Source organism: Miscanthus floridulus, chromosome 9 (genome assembly GCF_019320115.1).
Source record: "Miscanthus floridulus cultivar M001 chromosome 9, ASM1932011v1, whole genome shotgun sequence".
Taxonomy (NCBI): domain Eukaryota; kingdom Viridiplantae; phylum Streptophyta; class Magnoliopsida; order Poales; family Poaceae; genus Miscanthus; species Miscanthus floridulus.
The window spans coordinates 123965205-123989722 of NC_089588.1; the positions used below are offsets into that span (position 1 = coordinate 123965205).

General features: G+C 44.6%; 1 pseudogene; it reads left to right on the forward strand.

Annotated features, from left to right (window-relative positions):
• The window catches only part of LOC136480825 (disease resistance protein Pik-1-like), a 62471-nt pseudogene that overhangs the window by 23538 nt on the left and 14415 nt on the right, over positions 1–24518 (forward strand).

Sequence of the window (24518 nt, forward strand, 5' to 3'; positions counted from 1 at the left end):
CTCCAGTCTTTCCACAAGAGGTATGCATAGATGGGTGGATGATCACCTATAAGGAGTTTCAACACTGAAAGATCAAGCGAGCTAAAATGCGGTCAAGTCTAACAAAGATGAACCTTTAGAGTCAGCAAGCTCGCAACACACCTAGCAACAATTCTGTGGAGTTTTAAACCACAAAAGATACAACTAAGATCATGTGTTATTGTTGCCAACAAGAAGGACATTATGCTAAATTTTGCCCACGGAAGAATCAACAGTTGTACCATAGAAGTGGCCAGAGTCAGATCACTACGAGGTTGCTACCAGAAAGTGTCAGTGATACCCAACCCGAAAGATGCATTCGGTGAGAGTGATGAATGAAGAAGTCATGCTAGACTACCCAAAAACCTTAGTTAAGGAATAGGAGTTTGTGCCCTTTATGTAATAAAAACGATAGTGTCATAAGTTGAGTCAATGATTGAGTTGTGCACCTTTATTGCCTGTTGAATTGTCATTATGCTTATGATTATTTTGAATTTTTGTAATGATTGCAATGACCTTGTTGGGTGTTCCCACAATTACATTTAGTTTCTAGGCCTAAGGTATAAGGATCAGTGCAATAAATAGTTGGGTTATGGTATTCTTCTGTTTCCTCTATCCTGTCTTTTCTGAGCAGCCCGCACTCTTCGGATTATATCTTTAATCTTAGATGACCAAAAATCATGAGGAAATTCTGGACAACGGTAGACTTCAATATCTTTCTCTGAGCGTAAGAATCAGCTTGATAGATATTTTGGTTATGGAGATATAAAAATCATAAGGCGATGCATCTATGCTGTTTGGAACCTAGAACAATTTCTCTTGTGCACTATTTTCGACCAGGTTAGCTGCAGAATTTGGGAAAGTTCTCTATAAGGAAGTTGTGGAGAATTTGATAAGATTTCCAATGGTATAATCTATAACTCCATTGGATTAACATAATGAGAGTTACAGATGTTTTACGGCGCTGCTGTTTTTTTTCCTCGTGAGGAATTTCAAATTTCTTGTTCTTGCCATACACAAGAGTATCATTGGGATGTCAGAATGTTGTGATACTAGTTAGCTCATCTAAAAGAAGGTGAAAGCTATGCTTGGCATCCCCTAGTTGGTCCTTTCTTAAGGGGGTAGCCAAGTTGAAGAATTTACAAGATGAAGTGTCCTACGTTCTAGTTTGCACAGCAGAGGCGTGGTGGTACTCAAAGATGTGAGAGAAACTCAGAGTTTTAAGGAGGTTTGGTTAGAGGTTCAAGGAAGGTTTATCCAAGATCATCAAGATTTTGATAGAGCTACTAGAGAAGCTTTTAAGTTAGTTTGGGTCAAGAGATTAGCTACCTCGGCCGAAAGGGTAAATAATGACTCACAGTAAAAGTGTACAACCTCTGCAGAGTGTAAAACGGGTATATCAGCCGTGCTCACGGTCACGAGCAGCCTTGGAACCCTTACGGAATAGATGATGAACACTAATGATATGGATGATGAAGATGCTCACTAATGATTACTATTTATGCTATTCATTATTCATGTTTACCTGATCATGTGTTTATATGGGCTTTTGATAAACTTGTTGCTACTCCTATGCTAAAATTGTGACAATTAAAAGCTAATCGCAGTTAAACCAGTGTCAGACTTTTGAGCCTCATGAACCCCATGTTATATTTGTTGAGTACGACATGTACTTACGCTTGCTTTATTTTTCACATATTTGGAAAAAAATCCCGGATGGGTACCAGATTGCTAGTCTGGAGGAGTTAGGCTTGTGATCAACCAGTCAGTTATCCCTGTGGAACTAGAGTCTTCACCCGAAGATCGGAGTTGTCTTTCCGCTGTTTGCTGTCTAAGGTTATATCCTTTATACTAAGTACGATATATATTGAACATTGTGTTTTGATATTACCCTTATTTGCAGCTATATATGAGATTTGACTTCCTGGGCTCACATATGTTGCGTATCTGGTTTTGTTCTTAAAACCGGGTGCTATAAAGTGGTATCAGAGCAATGCTAACTGTAGGACGCAAGATTATTTAGAACTCGACGTTTTAGCATGCTTCCATCTTTGCTTAGTCTTTGCTTTCTTTCTAACCTTGTTATTTGCTAGAAGTTATGCTCACTGCAGCCTCCGTTCTGTTATGAAAACCTTGTCTCTATTCTAAATCTTCTCCCTTCGTCTAAATAGATGGGCCGTAATGAGGAGACCACCAGCATCAAAGGTTAGGAGGACGAAGCTACGTTGCCCATAAGCGCATTCGACAAAGAGAAGTTTGTAGCTATGCAACAAGTACTTGAAGGAATGACTCAATATGGGAGTTCTCCATAGTGCTTGCTACAAGGTCAAACCAACATACCAAAGGGACTAGTGAAGGGACAAGTGGCAGAAGCTTGGAAGAAAATGAAGACCAATGAAGGTGTTGATAGCAAGACTCTTGGAAGTCAGGATCCATGCCAGTGTTGTAAGCATTATGGTTTTCCCAGTCTTCAGAACAGGTCTAATAAGAGGGAAGCCAAGATGGACACGAGTTGTGAAGCTAATGTGGATAAGAAGAGAAAGACAAACCTACTAGAGCCAGTATTGGGAAGCAATCAAGATTCAAGTTCTACTATGTTGCCACAACCAGCTCTAATACCTAGACAGATAAACTCACACTCTAAAGAGTCAGAAGTTTCTCAAGCTAAGATTACTCCACTCTTTCCACATGAGGTATGCATAGATGGGTGGATGATCACCTATAAGGAGTTTCAACACTGAAAGATCAAGCGAGCTAAAATGCGGTCAAGTCTAACAAAGATGAACCTTTAGAGTCAGCAAGCTCGCAACACACCTAGCAACAATTCTGTGGAGTTTTAAACCACAAAAGATACAACTAAGATCATGTGTTATTGTTGCCAACAAGAAGGACATTATGCTAAATTTTGCCCACGGAAGAATCAACAGTTGTACCATAGAAGTGGCCAGAGTCAGATCACTACGAGGTTGCTACCAGAAAGTGTCAGTGATACCCAACCCGAAAGATGCATTCGGTGAGAGTGATGAATGAAGAAGTCATGCTAGACTACCCAAAAACCTTAGTTAAGGAATAGGAGTTTGTGCCCTTTATGTAATAAAAACGATAGTGTCATAAGTTGAGTCAATGATTGAGTTGTGCACCTTTATTGCCTGTTGAATTGTCATTATGCTTATGATTGTTTTGAATTTTTGTAATGATTGCAATGACCTTGTTGGGTGTTCCCACAATTACATTTAGTTTATAGGCCTAAGGTATAAGGATCAGTGCAATAAATAGTTGGGTTATGGTATTCTTCTGTTTCCTCTATCCTGTCTTTTCTGAGCAGCCTGCACTCTTCGGATTATATCTCTAATCTTAGATGACCAAAAATCATGAGGAAATTCTGGACAACGGTAGACTTCAATATCTTTCTGTGAGCGTAAGAATCAGCTTGATAGATATTTTGGTTATGGAGATACGAAAATCATAAGGCGATGCATCTATGCTGTTTGGAACCTAGAACAATTTCTCTTGTGCACTGTTTTCGACTAGGTTAGCTGCAGAATTTGGGAAAGTTCTCTATAAGGAAGTTGTGGAGAATTTGATAAGATTTCCAATGGTATAATCTATAACTCCATTGGATTAACATAATGAGAGTTACAGATGTTTTACGGCGCTGCTGTTTTTTTTACTCATGAGGAATTTCAAATTTCTTGTTCTTGCCATACACAAGAGTATCATTGGGATGTCAGAATGTTGTGATACTAGTTAGCTCATCTAAAAGAAGGTGAAAGCTATGCTTGGCATCCCCTAGTTGGTCCTTTCTTAAGGGGGTAGCCAAGTTGAAGAATTTACAAGATGAAGTGTCCTACGTTCTAGTTTGCACAGCAGAGGCGTGGTGGTACTCAAAGATGTGAGAGAAACTCAGAGTTTTAAGGAGGTTTGGTTAGAGGTTCAAGGAAGGTTTATCCAAGATCATCAAGATTTTGATAGAGCTACTAGAGAAGCTTTTAAGTTAGTTTGGGTCAAGAGATTAGCTACCTCGGCCGAAAGGGTAAATAATGACTCACAGTAAAAGTGTACAACCTCTGCAGAGTGTAAAACGGGTATATCAGCCGTGCTCACGGTCACGAGCAGCCTTGGAACCCTTACGGAATAGATGATGAACACTAATGATATGGATGATGAAGATGCTCACTAATGATTACTATTTATGCTATTCATTATTCATGTTTACCTGATCATGTGTTTATATGGGCTTTTGATAAACTTGTTGCTACTCCTATGCTAAAATTGTGACAATTAAAAGCTAATCGCAGTTAAACCAGTGTCAGACTTTTGAGCCTCATGAACCCCATGTTATATTTGTTGAGTATGACATGTACTTACGCTTGCTTTATTTTTCACATATTTGGAAAAAAATCCCGGATGGGTACCAGATTGCTAGTCTGGAGGAGTTAGGCTTGTGATCAACCAGTCAGTTATCCCTGTGGAACTAGAGTCTTCACCCGAAGATCGGAGTTGTCTTTCCGCTGTTTGCTGTCTAAGGTTATATCCTTTATACTAAGTACGATATATATTGAACATTGTGTTTTGATATTACCCTTATTTGTAGCTATATGCGAGATTTGACTTCCTGGGCTCACATATGCTGCGTATCTAGTTTTGTTCTTAAAACCGGGTGCTATAAAGTGGTATCAGAGCAATGCTAACTGTAGGACGCAAGCCTAGTTAGAACTCGACGTTTTAGCATGCTTCCATCTTTGCTTAGTCTTTGCTTTCTTTCTAACCTCGTTATTTGCTAGAAGTTATGCTCACTGCAGCCTCCGTTCTGTTATGAAAACCTTGTCTCTATTCTAAATCTTCTCTCTTCGTCTAAATAGATGGGTCGTAATGAGGAGACCACCAGCATCAAAGGTTAGGAGGACGAAGCTACGTTGCCCATAAGCGCATTCGACAAAGAGAAGTTTGTAGCTATGCAACAAGTACTTGAAGGAATGACTCAATATGGGAGTTCTCCATAGTGCTTGCTACAAGGTCAAACCAACGTACCAAAGGGACTAGTGAAGGGACAAGTGGCAGAAGCTTGGAAGAAAATGAAGTCCAATGAAGGTGTTGATAGCAAGACTCTTGGAAGTCAGGATCCATGCCAGTGTTGTAAGCATTATGGTTTTCCCAGTCTTCAGAACAGGTCTAATAAGAGGGAAGCCAAGATGGATACGAGTTGTGAAGCTAATGTGGATAAGAAGAGAAAGGCAAACCTACTGGAGCTAGTATTGGGAATCAATCAAGATTCAAGTTCTACTATGTTGCCACAACCAGCTCTAATACCTAGACAGATAAACTCACACTCTAAAGAGTCAGAAGTTTCTCAAGCTAAGATTACTCCACTCTTTCCACATGAGGTATGCATAGATGGGTGGATGATCACCTATAAGGAGTTTCAACACTAAAAGATCAAGCGAGCTAAAATGCGGTCAAGTCTAACAAAGATGAACCTTTAGAGTCAGCAAGCTCGCAACACACCTAGCAACAATTCTGTGGAGTTTTAAACCACAAAAGATACAGCTAAGATCATGTGTTATTGTTGCCAACAAGAAGGACATTATGCTAAATTTTGCCCACGGAAGAATCAACAGTTGTACCATAGAAGTGGCCAGAGTCAGATAACTACGAGGTTGCTACCAGAAAGTGTCAGTGATACCCAACCCGAAAGATGCATTCGGTGAGAGTGATGAATGAAGAAGTCATGCTAGACTACCCAAAAACCTTAGTTAAGGAATAGGAGTTTGTGCCCTTTATGTAATAAAAACGATAGTGTCGTAAGTTGAGTCAATGATTGAGTTGTGCACCTTTATTGCCTGTTGAATTGTCATTATGCTTATGATTGTTTTGAATTTTTGTAATGATTGCAATGACCTTGTTGGGTGTTCCCATAATTACATTTAGTGTATAGGCCTAAGGTATAAGGATCAGTGCAATAAATAGTTGGGTTATGGTATTCTTCTGTTTCCTCTATCCTGTCTTTTCGGAGCAGCCTGCACTCTTCGGATTATATCTCTAATCTTAGATGACCAAAAATCATGAGGAAATTCTGGACAACGGTAGACTTCAATATCTTTCTCTGAGCGTAAGAATCAGCTTGATAGATATTTTGGTTATGGAGATACGAAAATCATAAGGCGATGCATCTATGCTGTTTGGAACCTAGAACAATTTCTCTTGTGCACTGTTTTCGACCAGGTTAGCTGCAGAATTTGGGAAAGTTCTCTATAAGGAAGTTGTGGAGAATTTGATAAGATTTCCAATGGTATAATCTATAACTCCATTGGATTAACATAATGAGAGTTACAGATATTTTACGGCGCTGCTGTTTTTTTCACTCGTGAGGAATTTCAGATTTCTTGTTCTTGCCATACACAAGAGTATCATTGGGATGTCAGAATGTTGTGATACTAGTTAGCTCATCTAAAAGAAGGAGAAAGCTATGCTTGGCATCCCCTAGTTGGTCCTTTCTTAAGGGGGTAGCTAAGTTGAAGAATTTACAAGATGAAGTGTCCAACGTTCTAGTTTGCGCAGCAGAGGCGTGGTGGTACTCAAAGATGTGAGAGAAACTCAGAGTTTTAAGGAGGTTTGGTTAGAGGTTCAAGGAAGGTTTATCCAAGATCATCAAGATTTTGATAGAGCTACTAGAGAAGCTTTTAAGTTAGTTTGGGTCAAGAGATTAGCTACCTCGGGCGAAAGGGTAAATAATGACTCACAGTAAAAGTGTGCAACCTTTGCAGAGTGTAAAACTGGTATATCAGCCGTGCTCACGGTCACGAGCAGCCTTGGAACCCTTACAGAATAGATGATGAACACTAATGATATGGATGATGAAGACGCTCACTAATGATTACTATTTATGCTATTCATTATTCATGTTTACCTGATCATGTGTTTATACGGGCTTTTGATAAACTTGTTGCTACTCCTATGCTAAAATTGTGACAATTAAAAGCTAATCGCAGTTAAACCAGTGTCAGACTTTTGAGCCTCATGAACCCCATGTTATATTTGTTGAGTACGACATGTACTTACGCTTGCTTTATTTTTCACATATTTGGAAAAAAATCCTGGATGGGTACCAGATTTCTAGTCTGGAGGAGTTAGGCTTGTGATCAACCAGTCAGTTATCCCTGTGGAACTAGAGTCTTCACCCGAAGATCGGAGTTGTCTTTCCGCTGTTTGCTGTCTAAGGTTATATCCTTTATACTAAGTATGATATATATTGAACATTGTGTTTTGATATTACCCTTATTTGTAGCTATATGCGAGATTTGACTTCCTGGGCTCACATATGCTGCGTATCTAGTTTTGTTCTTAAAACCGGGTGCTATAAAGTGGTATCAGAGCAATGCTAACTGTAGGACGCAAGCCTAGTTAGAACTCGACGTTTTAGCATGCTTCCATCTTTGCTTAGTCTTTGCTTTCTTTCTAACCTCGTTATTTGCTAGAAGTTATGCTCACTGCAGCCTCCGTTCTGTTATGAAAACCTTGTCTCTATTCTAAATCTTCTCTCTTCGTCTAAATAGATGGGTCGTAATGAGGAGACCACCAGCATCAAAGGTTAGGAGGACGAAGCTACGTTGCCCATAAGCGCATTCGACAAAGAGAAGTTTGTAGCTATGCAACAAGTACTTGAAGGAATGACTCAATATGGGAGTTCTCCATAGTGCTTGCTACAAGGTCAAACCAACGTACCAAAGGGACTAGTGAAGGGACAAGTGGCAGAAGCTTGGAAGAAAATGAAGTCCAATGAAGGTGTTGATAGCAAGACTCTTGGAAGTCAGGATCCATGCCAGTGTTGTAAGCATTATGGTTTTCCCAGTCTTCAGAACAGGTCTAATAAGAGGGAAGCCAAGATGGATACGAGTTGTGAAGCTAATGTGGATAAGAAGAGAAAGGCAAACCTACTGGAGCTAGTATTGGGAATCAATCAAGATTCAAGTTCTACTATGTTGCCACAACCAGCTCTAATACCTAGACAGATAAACTCACACTCTAAAGAGTCAGAAGTTTCTCAAGCTAAGATTACTCCACTCTTTCCACATGAGGTATGCATAGATGGGTGGATGATCACCTATAAGGAGTTTCAACACTAAAAGATCAAGCGAGCTAAAATGCGGTCAAGTCTAACAAAGATGAACCTTTAGAGTCAGCAAGCTCGCAACACACCTAGCAACAATTCTGTGGAGTTTTAAACCACAAAAGATACAGCTAAGATCATGTGTTATTGTTGCCAACAAGAAGGACATTATGCTAAATTTTGCCCACGGAAGAATCAACAGTTGTACCATAGAAGTGGCCAGAGTCAGATAACTACGAGGTTGCTACCAGAAAGTGTCAGTGATACCCAACCCGAAAGATGCATTCGGTGAGAGTGATGAATGAAGAAGTCATGCTAGACTACCCAAAAACCTTAGTTAAGGAATAGGAGTTTGTGCCCTTTATGTAATAAAAACGATAGTGTCGTAAGTTGAGTCAATGATTGAGTTGTGCACCTTTATTGCCTGTTGAATTGTCATTATGCTTATGATTGTTTTGAATTTTTGTAATGATTGCAATGACCTTGTTGGGTGTTCCCATAATTACATTTAGTGTATAGGCCTAAGGTATAAGGATCAGTGCAATAAATAGTTGGGTTATGGTATTCTTCTGTTTCCTCTATCCTGTCTTTTCGGAGCAGCCTGCACTCTTCGGATTATATCTCTAATCTTAGATGACCAAAAATCATGAGGAAATTCTGGACAACGGTAGACTTCAATATCTTTCTCTGAGCGTAAGAATCAGCTTGATAGATATTTTGGTTATGGAGATACGAAAATCATAAGGCGATGCATCTATGCTGTTTGGAACCTAGAACAATTTCTCTTGTGCACTGTTTTCGACCAGGTTAGCTGCAGAATTTGGGAAAGTTCTCTATAAGGAAGTTGTGGAGAATTTGATAAGATTTCCAATGGTATAATCTATAACTCCATTGGATTAACATAATGAGAGTTACAGATATTTTACGGCGCTGCTGTTTTTTTCACTCGTGAGGAATTTCAGATTTCTTGTTCTTGCCATACACAAGAGTATCATTGGGATGTCAGAATGTTGTGATACTAGTTAGCTCATCTAAAAGAAGGAGAAAGCTATGCTTGGCATCCCCTAGTTGGTCCTTTCTTAAGGGGGTAGCTAAGTTGAAGAATTTACAAGATGAAGTGTCCAACGTTCTAGTTTGCGCAGCAGAGGCGTGGTGGTACTCAAAGATGTGAGAGAAACTCAGAGTTTTAAGGAGGTTTGGTTAGAGGTTCAAGGAAGGTTTATCCAAGATCATCAAGATTTTGATAGAGCTACTAGAGAAGCTTTTAAGTTAGTTTGGGTCAAGAGATTAGCTACCTCGGGCGAAAGGGTAAATAATGACTCACAGTAAAAGTGTGCAACCTTTGCAGAGTGTAAAACTGGTATATCAGCTGTGCTCACGGTCACGAGCAGCCTTGGAACCCTTACAGAATAGATGATGAACACTAATGATATGGATGATGAAGACGCTCACTAATGATTACTATTTATGCTATTCATTATTCATGTTTACCTGATCATGTGTTTATACGGGCTTTTGATAAACTTGTTGCTACTCCTATGCTAAAATTGTGACAATTAAAAGCTAATCGCAGTTAAACCAGTGTCAGACTTTTGAGCCTCATGAACCCCATGTTATATTTGTTGAGTACGACATGTACTTACGCTTGCTTTATTTTTCACATATTTGGAAAAAAATCCTGGATGGGTACCAGATTTCTAGTCTGGAGGAGTTAGGCTTGTGATCAACCAGTCAGTTGTCCCTGTGGAACTAGAGTCTTCACCCAAAGATCGGAGTTGTCTTTCCGCTGTTTGCTGTCTAAGGTTATATCCTTTATACTAAGTATGATATATATTGAACATTGTGTTTTGATATTACCCTTATTTGTAGCTATATGTGAGATTTGACTTCCTGGGCTCACATATGATGCGTATCTGGTTTTGTTCTTAAAACCGGGTGCTATAAAGTGGTATCAGAGCAATGCTAACTGTAGGACGCAAGCCTAGTTAGAACTCGACGTTTTAGCATGCTTCCATCTTTGCTTAGTCTTTGCTTTCTTTCTAACCTTGTTATTTGCTAGAAGTTATGCTCACTGCAGCCTCCGTTCTGTTATGAAAACCTTGTCTCTATTCTAAATCTTCTCTCTTCGTCTAAATAGATGGGTCGTAATGAGGAGACCACCAGCATCAAAGGTTAGGAGGACGAAGCTACATTGCCCATAAGCGCATTCGACAAAGAGAAGTTTGTAGCTATGCAACAAGTACTTGAAGGAATGACTCAATATGGGAGTTCCCCATAGTGCTTGCTACAAGGTCAAACCAACGTACCAAAGGGACTAGTGAAGGGACAAGTGGGAGAAGCTTGGAAGAAAATGAAGTCCAATGAAGGTGTTGATAGCAAGACTCTTGGAAGTCAGGATCCATGCCAGTGTTGTAAGCATTATGGTTTTCCCAGTCTTCAGAACAGGTCTAATAAGAGGGAAGCCAAGATGGACATGAGTTGTGAAGCTAATGTGTATAAGAAGAGAAAGGCAAACCTACTGGAGCCAGTATTGGGAAGCAATCAAGATTCAAGTTCTACTATGTTGCCACAACCAGCTCTAATACCTAGACAGATAAACTCACACTCTAAAGAGTCAAAAGTTTCTCAAGCTAAGATTACTCCACTCTTTCCACATGAGGTATGCATAGATGGGTGGATGATCACCTATAAGGAGTTTCAACACTGAAAGATCAAGCGAGCTAAAATGCGGTCAAGTCTAACAAAGATGAACCTTTAGAGTCAGCAAGCTCGCAACACACCTAGCAACAATTCTGTGGAGTTTTAAACCACAAAAGATACAGCTAAGATCATGTGTTATTGTTGCCAACAAGAAGGACATTATGCTAAATTTTGCCCACGGAAGAATCAACAGTTGTACCATAGAAGTGGCCAGAGTCAGATCACTACGAGGTTGCTACCAGAAAGTGTCAGTGATACCCAACCCGAAAGATGCATTCGGTGAGAGTGATGAATGAAGAAGTCATGCTAGACTACCCAAAAACCTTAGTTAAGGAATAGGAGTTTGTGCCCTTTATGTAAAAAAAACGATAGTGTCGTAAGTTGAGTCAATGATTGAGTTGTGCACCTTTATTGCCTGTTGAATTGTCATTATGCTTATGATTGTTTTGAATTTTTGTAATGATTGCAATGACCTTGTTGGGTGTTCCCACAATTACATTTAGTTTATAGGCCTAAGGTATAAGGATCAGTGCAATAAATAGTTGGGTTATGGTATTCTTCTGTTTCCTCTATCCTGTCTTTTCTGAGCAGCCTGCACTCTTCGGATTATATCTCTAATCTTAGATGACCAAAAATCATGAGGAAATTATGGACAACGGTAGACTTCAATATCTTTCTCTGAGCGTAAGAATCAGCTTGATAGATATTTTGGTTATGGAGATACGAAAATCATAAGGCGATGCATCTATGCTGTTTGGAACCTAGAACAATTTCTCTTGTGCACTGTTTTCGACCAGGTTAGCTGCAGAATTTGGGAAAGTTCTCTATAAGGAAGTTGTGGAGAATTTGATAAGATTTCCAATGGTATAATCTATAACTCCATTGGATTAACATAATGAGAGTTACAGATGTTTTACGGCGCTGCTGTTTTTTTTACTCGTGAGGAATTTCAGATTTCTTGTTCTTGCCATACTCAAGAGTATCATTGGGATGTCAGAATGTTGTGATACTAGTTAGCTCATCTAAAAGAAGGTGAAAGCTATGCTTGGCATCCCCTAGTTGGTCCTTTCTTAAGGGGGTAGCCAAGTTGAAGAATTTACAAGATGAAGTGTCCTACGTTCTAGTTTGCGCAGCAGAGGCGTGGTGGTACTCAAAGATGTGAGAGAAACTCAGAGTTTTAAGGAGGTTTGGTTAGAGGTTCAAGGAAGGTTTATCCAAGATCATCAAGATTTTGATAGAGCTACTAGAGAAGCTTTTAAGTTAGTTTGGGTCAAGAGATTAGCTACCTCGGGCGAAAGTGTAAATAATGACTCACAGTAAAAGTGTACAACCTCTGCAGAGTGTAAAATGGTATATCAGCCGTGCTCACGGTCACGAGCAGCCTTGGAACCCTTATGGAATAGATGATGAACACTAATGATATGGATGATGAAGATGCTCACTAATGATTACTATTTATGCTATTCATTATTCATGTTTACCTGATCATGTGTGTATGGGCTTGTGATAAACTTCTTGCTACTCAATTGCTAAAAGTTGACTCATTAAAAGCTAATCGTAGTTAGCCAGTGTCAGCCTTTTAAGCATCATGAACCCCATGTTATATTTGTTGAGTACGACATGTACTTATGCTTGCTTTATTTTTCAATTATTTGGATAAAAATCCCGGATGGGTACCAGATTGCTAGAGTTTGGAGGAATTAGGCTTGTGATCAACCAGTCAGTTGTCCCTATGGATTGGAGTCTTCACCCAAAGATCAGAGTTATCTTTCCGCTATTTGCTGTCTAAGGTTATATCCTTTATACTAAGTACGTTATATATTGAGCATTGTCTTTTGATATTACCCTTATTTGTAGCTATATGTGAGATTTGACTTCCTGAGCTCATATATGGTGCGTATCTAGTTTTGTTCTTAAAACTGGGTGTTACATGTTTGCACCCTGTGTCCACTCCCACGATAACCAACCTGCTAACCCTAGGAATTCTGATCCACAACGAGAGTGTCACTTGTGATCGGCGGCGAGCTGTGGAGAAAGTAGAGCGCCTTATGAGGAGTTTACAGCTGTCAGAGGCAGAGAAGAAGATGGTTCGTATTATTTTGGGTGCGAAGCCAAAGGAGAGGATGGGCGCAAACCCGCTGAGGGCTTTCGAAAAGCTCCTCTCAGAAAGAAGTGTCTTGCCAGAAGCTATTGATCAAGCGGTGGGATGGATTTGGTTCCCAATTAGGGGTATTGAATGTAATGATCTGGGAGACAACTTCTTCCTATTCACCTTTGGTCAGGCGGCGGGGAAACAGAAAGCACTGGAGGAAGGGCCATGGATGGTCTCAAAGGAGTTGTTGGTCGTGGCAGATTTTGATGGGTCTAAAACCCTAGATGAGATTGTCTTCTCATTCGTCTAGGGCTGGGTTAGGGTGGCGAATCTCCCGATGGGTTTGAGGAACAATTCTACATCTAAGGTGATTGGGGATGAGGTGGGCGAGTTTATGAAGATGGAGTGTCTGATGAATGTGCAGCTATCGAGGGAAAGTCCTTATAGATTTGGACTCCTCTAAATCCTATCCAATCTTTGTTCCTAAACCGACTCTATTTCTATTTTCTCAATTTCCTTTCCTTTATTTTAGATCTCTCGGGATACGGGTGTAGGTGGCGCGGCAGAGGGCTGCTCCCCCGCTGGTCATGTGCGCGCTCCCCTGGCGGCGTGGTTGGCCACTGCATGGCCGGACTGGGCCCCTCCTGGGCCTTCCATCAGGTGTATGACAATACTCATATTTTAAAAAGTGTCCATTTCTTTTATTACATAGGTACTTGGTGATAGTTGATGATATCTGGCATTGGCAAGAATGGGAAATCATCAGAAGGGCTCTTCCCGAGGGTGTGCCGAGGTGTCGAATACTGACCACAACTCGTGCCTATGCCATAGCTGAGAAATGTCATCTCACTAAATTCGACAACCGAGGCGCATGTATCTACCGATACGCTGGTATCAATGATGAGGATTATGCTGCCGCGCTATCAAGGAGAGTACTTTATTAGAAGAATGTCCTGAGCATACTTGATAAGAAAGCCCTGAGCGGGTTTCCAGCCCTGAGCAGATTTCTAGCTTGTATGTTTGTCGATCTATTGCTGCCCATCAAGATTGCCGAGATGTCCTGTGGTATGCCACTAGCAGTTGAGTGTTTGTCGTCAGTAGTGGCAAGCAGCATAGAGGAGTGGAATGATATTATTCGACACATGGCAGGCATCCGAAATGACAATGACGTCTTGGACTGGCATGGTTTCCCACTTCAAAGGCGCCTATCACTACCGGAGGCAGCTTCTTTGCCGAGTGTTACACTCGACAAAGGGCGCTCGGTAAACAGTTTATCAGCAAAGACCTCTTTACCGAGTGCACTTTATCGGGCACTCGGCAAAGGAAAGTGGCCGTGATGGCCAGCGCCACCGAGACGGCGGCTTTGCCGAGTGTCAAGGTCAAGCACTCGGCAAAGGTATCCTCTTTGCCAAGTGTCGTTGACTTAGACACTCGGCAAAGGTATCCACTTTGCCGAGTGCCGCCGACAAGACACTCGGCAAACAGTCCACCTTTGCTGAGTGCCTGGCCCGTGGCACTCGTCAAATTTGTGATGTTTGCCTAGTGCAATGGCCATTGCACTCGGCAAAGCATGTTCCTAGGTAGTTCCCAGGTAGTCACTTTGTCGAGTGTCATGGCCATTGCACTCGGCAAAGTGACTGAAAATAGCCTTTTTATTTGTTTTTTACATCCCATCCAAACAAACAGAAGATATATATAACAAACATCACCAACATCACATATATATCATCAACAGCACATATATATCACCAACACCACATATATATCACAAACGTCACATATATAACACAAACGTCACATGTCTCACAATATATCACAAATAAGTTCACAAGTAATCCAAGTGCTCCATCATCGTCAACCACAATTGCAAATAGAAGTACCATTAACAACCACAAGTATCATCACTGATTTGGTGAAGGATTCGCTGAAGCATGAGGATCGTTCGATGCCGCCGATTGATTCTGCACAAAGAAGAAGAGATTGCATGTGTGAGACAAGATAAATATATATCATAAATGAATAAAACTTTCATACTCCACTAGATTTGACCATAAGCATGAACATACAAACTAAAACATTTATACTCACAAGAGTAGAATAGTGAGGAGTTGGAGGTGGAGGTGGAGCGAATGGCGAAGGTGGCGGAACTACACCCATAGCGGTGCCAAGACTTTGCATGTACTGAAGAATCTCCACCATCCTCCACTGCTCGGCCTCCCGCTCGGCCTCCACCCTCTCCATCTTCGCCTGCATCTGCTCCTGTATCCTCCTCTCTTGTTCCAGCTGGGCCTACAATATATTCACCCCAATGTTACAATAATGCAAAGGAAAGGTATGAAAAAACCAATGAATGATGAATAAACCAGGAATAACCTCGAGTGCCTCCACCCGGTGGTGTGAAGTGTCCTGCCAAGGTCATATGGCGGGGCTCCTGCTCGTGCTGCTTGCTCAAATCTAGGAGAGACTGGGAGTAGCATCCGAGTCGATTGCGCCATCGCCAATCCAGTACCGCCCATGCTTCTTGCCTCCTCCCACCCTCATGATGACTTCTCCATCAAGGTCCTCGGTGCTTGGATCGTACTGTGGCCCATGGACCTCCCTTGCCATCGATGTGTACTCACTAAGGCGGTTGTGGATGGTCGCATTGTTGTATACCTCGAGCCCGTCCTCTGGGTTGTAGTCGACGTCGGATGTCACCTTGCCCTTGTGGGCCATAGCAAATGCCTTGAAGATGCAGCTAGGCTGGCCACATTATGACGCCAACTGCGAGAAAAACAACAAGATGATTAGAAATCATGCAGAATTGAGCGTTAGAATAAATAAATGAATTCGCGTACCCATGTTTCTGCGTATCCGCTAAGGCTGCGACTGCCTTGATGGTGTGCTACACCTGGCATCATCAAACGCCACTCCCAGCACAAGTTGTGCGTCTCCTCCCACTCGCGTGAACACCACTTGTCCACCATCTGTTCCTAGCACTGGGGATGCGCGGCGCACCAATAAGGAATTATCTACAGGCCATCAAGTACATGACATATTAGAAGATGAAATTAAGCCTACTTAATCTCAAAAGGAATCAGTATTAATGTTCTATATTTACCTGTAGGTACTGGTCCCGGGTCAGCGTCATGCTCCTTGTGTCCCTTTTGGTGACCTTTGTTCCAAGGATGGTCCTGTGGTAAGTTACGACGGCTTGGATGCACGCCTCGTAATGCATGTCCACGATGAGTTTTTTGCAGCATTTGGTAGCCACCACATCCGCCCTGGCCTTATGTCCGTCCTGGCATCTAAAGAAATCCTGCATACAAACACGATATATCCATTCATTATTTCAAGAATGTCCAATGAATGCGATGCATAGAGCAATGTAGTGCGAGGAGGACTTACCCATAGCTCTTGCTTCACCTGCTCCGCCTTGTTGTTGAATGCCCTACGGGCCCGATCGGCAGCATCGGGGGCGGCGACGTAGTGGTCAAACGAGTAGGCCGGCCCCGTCACTCTGGCGTACTCAACCATGCCAAGGAAGTGCTCCTTGCACAGAAGACCGAGGATGCCATGGACTTGGTGTGTGTGAGCACCTCCACTCGCCACAATCGTCCAGTTCCTGCCCAAGTGATTAAGAAAAATTATTAGTTTCTATTTTGATTTTCAACATATCATATAAAGTAGTGATAACATCTAAAGTTACTTACTTTTCCCCCTCGGGTCGAATCAGTGGGCGTCTCTCTTGAGGTATCGGTCGCTGAGGGAGGCTCATAAGACCTCGCAGGTAGACACTTGACGAACTAGAGGAAGCGGAACCCCCTACTGTCGCCTCCTCCTCCTCGTCCTCATGCGCGTCCTCCTACGCCTCTTCGGTGTCCTCCTAGGGCACCTGCTCCTCCTCCTCCTCCTCACGCGACGGGGCGGCAAGCGACGGCTCCCTCCTACGGCTAGTCCTCCTCCTACTCTCCCCCGGTGCAGCGGTGCTTGTCCTTCGGTACAAGGATGTTAGCTTCCTCATCCCACCGCCCACCATCTTTGTTCAATCACATGCAATTAAAAAGAGTAAACCAATAAGCACAGATAAACAAGAAGTACTTAGAAAGAGATACAAAATAAACAAAACATAATTACAAAATAAAATAGTATTACATGTATTAGAAATAATCTTCATGATCGGGATTAGCTGCATCATAAGTCTCATCATCACTATCAATCATGTCAAAATAATCAACACTATCCGAATGAGCAATGTTGCCATTATCATTGTCTAAATTTAATCGCTCAAACATTTGTAAGTCCTTCACATTTTGCACCTCATCTCCAGCGTCCTCTTCAATAACCGTTTCATTGTCTACTTCCATTCCAATCGCTTCGGTTAAGTCTATCTCAAACCTCCCTTCTAGTCCCTCTTCTTGAAAGAACTCTCTATCATATGTATTTGGGTCTAAGTTGTAATCTTCATCATTTGGGACATACACTTTACCGTGTGGCGATACCCTGTGCACAATATCCCAACCCTTAAGATGCCTTTTGGTTTGACATGCATATGGGAGATAATAAACTTGCGTGGCCTGTTGGGCCATAATATAGACATCGTCTCCTGGTAAGATGGAATCCTGTTGAATTTTGACTAGACCAAGATTACAATATGTCTGTCTCGTTACTTTAGGATCAAACCAATGGCATTTGAATATGATGGGATTAAAAGGTTTGGAACCAAGAAACTTGAGTTCGTATATTTCTTCAATTCTTCCATAATACTCGACCTCATCAACGTCGGGCGTAAAATCTCTAGAACTTGTGGTTCTTCGATTGGGCTGACTCTGCTCGTAGCTTGTTGTGCGAAAGCGATATCCATTCATGTCATAACCGGAAAATGACCTAACCCTATAGGCAAAGCCATCGGCATCCTGTCTCAACTCGGCATGCATAGATCCATCCCTCTAGCCCTACAAGCTCAAGCAGGATACATCATTATATTATTCGCACGTACGAGTAACTTAGAATGTCAAACTAAGTACGAGCTAAATTGGACGGTACCTTCCGTTTGAACCAAGAAATGAAACCGGGCATTCCATTTCCCGCACCCTGTCTAAGAAGGGTATCTAGCTGCTGCGCGGTAGGATCCCTTCATTGACGCCAGAATTCATGAAGAAATTCCCTATACCAAGGAGAAACAAGGGGTTGGATGCAGAATAGTGACAACGTATTTAACAAGTTCGTTGAGAACTTACTGCATGTACGGCGCCACTTCGTCAAGGTTGGTCAACAGTATAGCATGATATGGCACCACTCTTCATGATTCAAGGTCTTGGGGGTCGATGCACTTGCGCTTCCGAGTTTCCCTCGGAAAAGGCTGAGGTTCGATCAATGTTTTCCTAAACGCTAAACGGTAAACAGTCGGTCACCTACCGTTTAGCCATTATTCGGGCAAAATGTCCCATTAAACGGGGTAAACGGCCAATTAAACGGGGTAAACGGGTGATTAAACGGAAACGGCGCACCACTGTGTAGCGTTTACACGGTGTTTAAACGGGCTAAATGACCGTTTAGGCGAACAGTGGGTTCGATTCATTTTTGCCAGCATTGTAACGAGGGGTTGGATTATGCACGCTAGGGAGGTTGCCACCATAGTATGTTGTTGTGAAGTTTGCCACCTCCTCTAGAATGTATGCCTCTGCAATGGAAGCCTCGATTTTGCATTTATTTCTACATTTCTTTCGAAGAACCTTTAGACATCTCTCGATTGGATAGCACCAATGGCCCTGCACGGCCCCCCCATTCAAGCCTCATACGGGAGGTGCAAAATCAAGTGCTGCATCGGATTGAAGAAGCCAAGTGGAAAGATCTTCTCCAACTTATAGAGCAACATAGGTGTCATTCTTTCCAAGTCAGCAATCATGGTCCGAGATAACTCCTTGGCACAAAGCTGGCGAAAGAAATAGCTCAACTCTGCCAGCACTAGCCAGACATGCTCAGGGACATAACCTCGAACCATCGCCGAAAGAAGCCGCTCAATCCATATGTGGTAGTCATGACTCGTCATCCCTAAGACTCGCATAGTAGATAAGTTCACTCCCCTACTTAAATTAGCTGCATACCCATCAGGGAACATTAACGTCTGGATCCATTCTAGTACTTCCCAACTTTGGGGCTTCCTCAAGACAAAATCGGCCTTAGGCCTTCTCCATGTCTTGCCGCGACTAGGAGGCTTCATATGTTGGTTTGATCTATCGCATAACATTGCTAGATCCACTCTAGCCTTAATGTTGTCCTTTGACTTGTCAGGAATGTCCATGATTGTTGCCCAAAGTGCCTCGGCGACATTTTTTTCAGTGTGCAGTACATCAATGTTGTGTGGAAGGAGAAGGTCATCAAAATAGGGGAGCCGAGTCAAGCCCGACTTATGAGTCCAGATATGTTGCTCTCCATATCCCACAAAACCACCTTTTGGATTAACCATGAGACCATCTATCTGTTCACGAACCGTGGCACCAGTCATTATCGGTGGTGCAGGGTCTGTCACTACGACACCTTTCGTAAAGTTCTTGATGTCTCGTCTGAATGCATGGTCAAGAGGGAGGAATTGCCGATGTTTGTCGAACGATGAATACTTGCCACCCTTCTGCATCCAAATGAACCTCAGACCTTCCTTGCATACTGGGCATGGGAACTTCCCGTGAACACACCAGGCGTAGAATATCCCATACGCCAGGAAGTCATGCAGCGAGTAGTGGTACCAATCATGCACTTTGAAGTTTTTCTTTGTAGCTCGGTCGTATGTCCATACCCCTTCCTCCCAAGCATGGATCAATTCAACAATCACAGGCTCTATGAACACACCCATATTATTCCTTAGGTGTCCAGGAATTATCAACGACAAGAATACGTTCTGTCGTTGAAAGCATACGCCGGGGGGGGGAGATTGAGGGGGATAACTGTGGGGGGTACGACCCCGGATACCCACGACAGGCCACATGGGCTATGCCTCTAGGGGCGGCCCAGCCCACGAGAAGGAGCCTTGCGGGGCACGATTCTGCTCGGCGACTCCCGCAAGGCACGGGGAGGATATCCTGAAGATGTTACGAGATCTGATAGGACACGTACGATCCCATGTTTCTTATAATCTGTTATTACTTTCCGGTTATCTCTTAGATCTAACCGACTTGTAACCTTGTCCCCCGGACTATATAAGGCGGGCAGGGACCCCCTATGAAATCACGGCAAATCATACGATAGCTAATACAAACCAACAGACCACAGGAGTAAGGTATTACATCATACTGACGGCCTGAACCTGTATAACTCGTGTGTCTCTGTTACCTTCTTGTTCTTGATTACACGCTCCTCTACCGATCAATCTACCATCGCGGGATACCCCTCGGTGGACTGTCGATGATATTCTATCGACAGTTGGCGCGCTAGGTAGGGGTGTGCGTGCTGTTTCCTTGTCGAACAAGATGGTTTTTTCCACAGGCTCTTCGTCCCTCCCGCAGCCCGGCCAGATCTTCACGGTCGGATCCATCACGTGGGTCATCAACACCGACAGAGTTGGAGAGCTTCTCGAGTCGGCGCAGATCCGTTCTGCGTCGACCACCCTCGCACTTGCAACCACAGATCCAGTCTCAGAACCACTTCCGGGGTCGACTTCATCAGCCACTCGCCGCTCGCTTCCTTGCTACCAGAGGAGGCATGTCAACAATGATGATCTGATCGAGTCTATCGATCGGGTCGGCCTAAAACTCGCCGATTGCCTCTCCATTGCTGAGTCGGCTCTGGACACCGTTGTTCAGCACCGACCACCCTCCGATCCCAATCTGTCGGTGTTCAATGCTCGGCAAACCTCAGGGCTCGCCGCCCTACCCTTCGGGCTCATCAACACCGCCGCTGCGTATCAGGACGCCCTGAGGGGCAAATTCGCCGACCAGCTCCCACCAACCGTCAACATGTTGCACGCCAGCCGGGGTCCCGGAACATCCCTCCAAACTATCCTAGAGGAAAATCCAGACTCCGAGTCTCAAGGGTCCACGGAGCCCCTCGCCGAGACCTTCACCGAGCAACCCCCTCTCCCGCCTTTCCGAGGTGGAGCAATCTTCAACGTCAGCATCGATAGCCCCCCTCGGAACGGCGAAACAGATGAGGAACGCGCCGCCCGAGAAAACAGGAATGCCAACCGCACGCAACGCCGTGATAACAAACGCGCCATTGCGATGGTCAAGGCTGCTCGCGATAACCAGTTCGACTCGTAGGGAAGGCCCCTCCATCGCAACCTCAACGAAGAATTCCTCCGCGTTGACGGCCACGACGTCTTCAAAACTCCGAGTGCCAATCTGGCGGTGGCCGCCAACGAACTTGCACACCTCCCGCAGACGCCCGAGCTTGCCAAGGTCGCCGCTATGCTAAAAGCGGCACACTATCAAGTTATTGAGATCCAAGAGGTTCAGAGACCTTCATGCTCCACAAGCGCGATTCGCCGGTCAACCGATCCTAGATCTAATCGCCGCCCCAGTCAAAGCCATTTCGCCGACCAATCACTACCTCTCCAGGGAGGAGTTGGAGGCCACCACACCGAGCATCATCGCCAGCACGACCAAGAGGTCGAACAAGACGCCTGAGTGCACCTCAGTAACCTTCGGGATGCACGACGGCGTATCGATCAACATCGCTTCGGGCACCATGAAGACGAAGTGTGACGCCGCCAAGATTATGAGCAAGAGTATGGTAACCCAGACTCAGCTCTGGAGCCAATCATCGCTGGCAATACTGCTGATATCGGCGCCGATAACCCGGAAGGGCCCCCTGCGTTCACCAGGGCGCTCCGAACGCTCCAGTGGCCCCGTGGTTTCAAAATCACCCGAGTTGAGCCCTACGAAGGAAGGATGAACCCAACTCAGTGGCTGCAGGCCTACACCACCGCTGTCCACGCCGCCGGAGGACACACCAACGTCATGGCGAATTATCTCCCCGTCATGCTCACGCTAGCCGCCATGAGCTGGTTCACAAGCCTTGCCCCGAACTCCATCGGATCTTGGGAAGATCTAAAGAGAGTCTTCACCGACAACTACATGGCCACATGCAGGCGGCCGGGCACCAAGCATGATCTCAACCGCATCAACCAAAAGCCGTCCGAACTACTCCGCAGCTACATCAGACGCTTCTCCGAGATGAGGAATTCTATTCCCAACATCACGAAAGCCAAAGTCTCACCACCTTCGCCCGAGGACTTCATCACCGTGAACTCCGTTCTAAGTTCAACAGAAAGCCACCTACCGGCATCGGCGAGATGATCACAACCGCCAACCAGTACGCCGACGCCGAGGAAGCGAAGATGCGTTTAAATGAAGATACGGGCACTAATCGCCCGCCTCGCCGCCACGACGACCGCAATGACGACCGACAGCACAACGTTCACCACCACGACGACCGCAACGACAACCGATAGTACAACGATCGCCACTACGATGACCGCAGTTTCCATCGGGACAGCGGATGAGATCAGCCAGATGGATTCAAACCTGGTCAGAATCAGCCGCCGACCGACCAGATCACTTTGTTGCCAACGTCAATGAGCCGCGCGCAAAGCGTAACTACGATGAGCAGTACAAGAAGATCCTCGACGGACCGTGCCCCCTGCACAAGAACGCCAAACACAAGATGAAAGATTGCCTTGGTTTGGCTAAGGAGTTCCAGGAGAAAAAGGACAGCGACGACAATGGTGGGAACGGAGGATGCCAACCACCTAGGGATAATAACAATGCCTTCCAGGACCATGACAAGGTGGTCGCCACCATCTTCGGGGGTTTCGCCTCTAAGGAGAGCAGAAGGGAACGGAAGCTCGCCGTCGACGAGTGCTCGCCATCGCTTCAGAGGAAACTACCGCCAACCCCAGCTATCGCCCGTGGTCTGAAATCCCCATCACCTTCAGTAGGGCCGACCAGTGGGCGGACATACCCTACACAGGGCGTTTTCCCCTCGTCCTTGATGCGACTGTCCAAAAGGTGCTCTTCAGAAAAGTCCTTGTCGACGGTGGAAGCGCTTTGAATCTATTATTCGCCGGGCCCTAAGGGAGCTCGGCCTCGGGACAACAGACCTCACGCCCTTAGACTCCTCCTTCTAGGGTGTGGTACCTGGCAGGGCATCCAGACCACTTGGGGAAATTACCCTACCAGTACAGTTTAGCACGGCAACCAACTACCGAGTGGAGCATATCAACTTTTATGTCGCCGACTTTCGACACCGCCTACCATGCCATACTAGGGCGTCCGGCTCTGACCAAGTTCATGGCCGTTCCGCACTACGCGTATTTGGTGTTGAAGATGCCTTCGCCTGCAGGAGTCCTGTCTCTGCGGGCCAACCTCTCCGTCGCCTACGCCTGCGAGACAGAAAGTCTCGCCCTCGCCGAAGCCACCGACCTCTCCATCCAGATGGCTAGCGTGGTCGCCGAAGCCAAGATGGCATCTGCTGACGACATGGAGATCCCAGAGCCTCCCCGTGCCTCCGCCAAGTCCAAGGAAGTCAAGGAGATCGGCCTCGGCCTCGACGACCCTTCCAAGACGGTGAAAATTGGGGCTCACCTTGACCCCAAATAGGAAAGCGCGCTCGTCTCCTTCCTACGTGCCAACGCCGATGTGTTTGCTTGGAAACCTGCAGACATGCCGGGGGTACCGCGGGAGAAGATCGAGCACTCCTTGAATGTCTCGCCGACCGCTAAACCGATCAAGCAAAAACTTCGCCGATTCGCGCCGGACAAAAAGGAGGCTATTAGGGTAGAAATAAAACGGCTCTTAGCTGCCGGATTTATAAAAGAAGTGTATCATCCAGATTGGTTAGCTAATCCTGTTCTTGTTAAGAAAAAGAATAAAGAATGGAGAATGTGTGTTGATTATACTGATCTTAACAAACACTGCCCTAAAGACCCCTTCGGCCTGCCTCGGATAGACGAGGTTGTAGACTCCACCGCTGGCTGCGAGTTGCTCTCCTTTCTTGACTGTTACTCCGGCTACCATCAGATCTCCCTCAAGGAAGAAGACCAGGTCAAAACGTCGTTCATCACGCCTTTCGGTGCATACTGCTACACCACTATGTCCTTCGGACTAAAGAACGCCGGCGCGACCTACCAAAGGGCTATCCAGACGTGCCTCGACCAACAGATCGGCCGCAACGTCGAAGCCTACATCGATGACAGTGGTCGTCAAGACTAGAACCGCCGACAATCTTATCACCGACCTTGAAGAAACTTTCTCCAACCTAAGCAAATACCGATGGAAGCTGAACCCTTCAAAGTGCATCTTTGGAGTTCCATCCGGTATCCTGCTGGGCTACATCGTCAGCGCTCGGGGCATCGAACCAAACCCTGACAAGGTCTCTGCCATCACCAACATGAAACGGCCGACGTGTGTCAAAGATATACAGAAGCTTACAGGTTGCATGGCTGCGTTAAGCCATTTTATCTCGCGTCTCGGTGAAAAAGGGCTACCTTTCTTCAAGCTCCTCAAGGCCTTCGAGCTTTTTTCTTGGTCAGAGGAGGCAGATACAGCTTTCGAGCAGCTCAAGTTGTTTTTAACAAAACCTCCAATCATGACAGCGCCACGACCAGATGAAACTCTACTGGTTTAC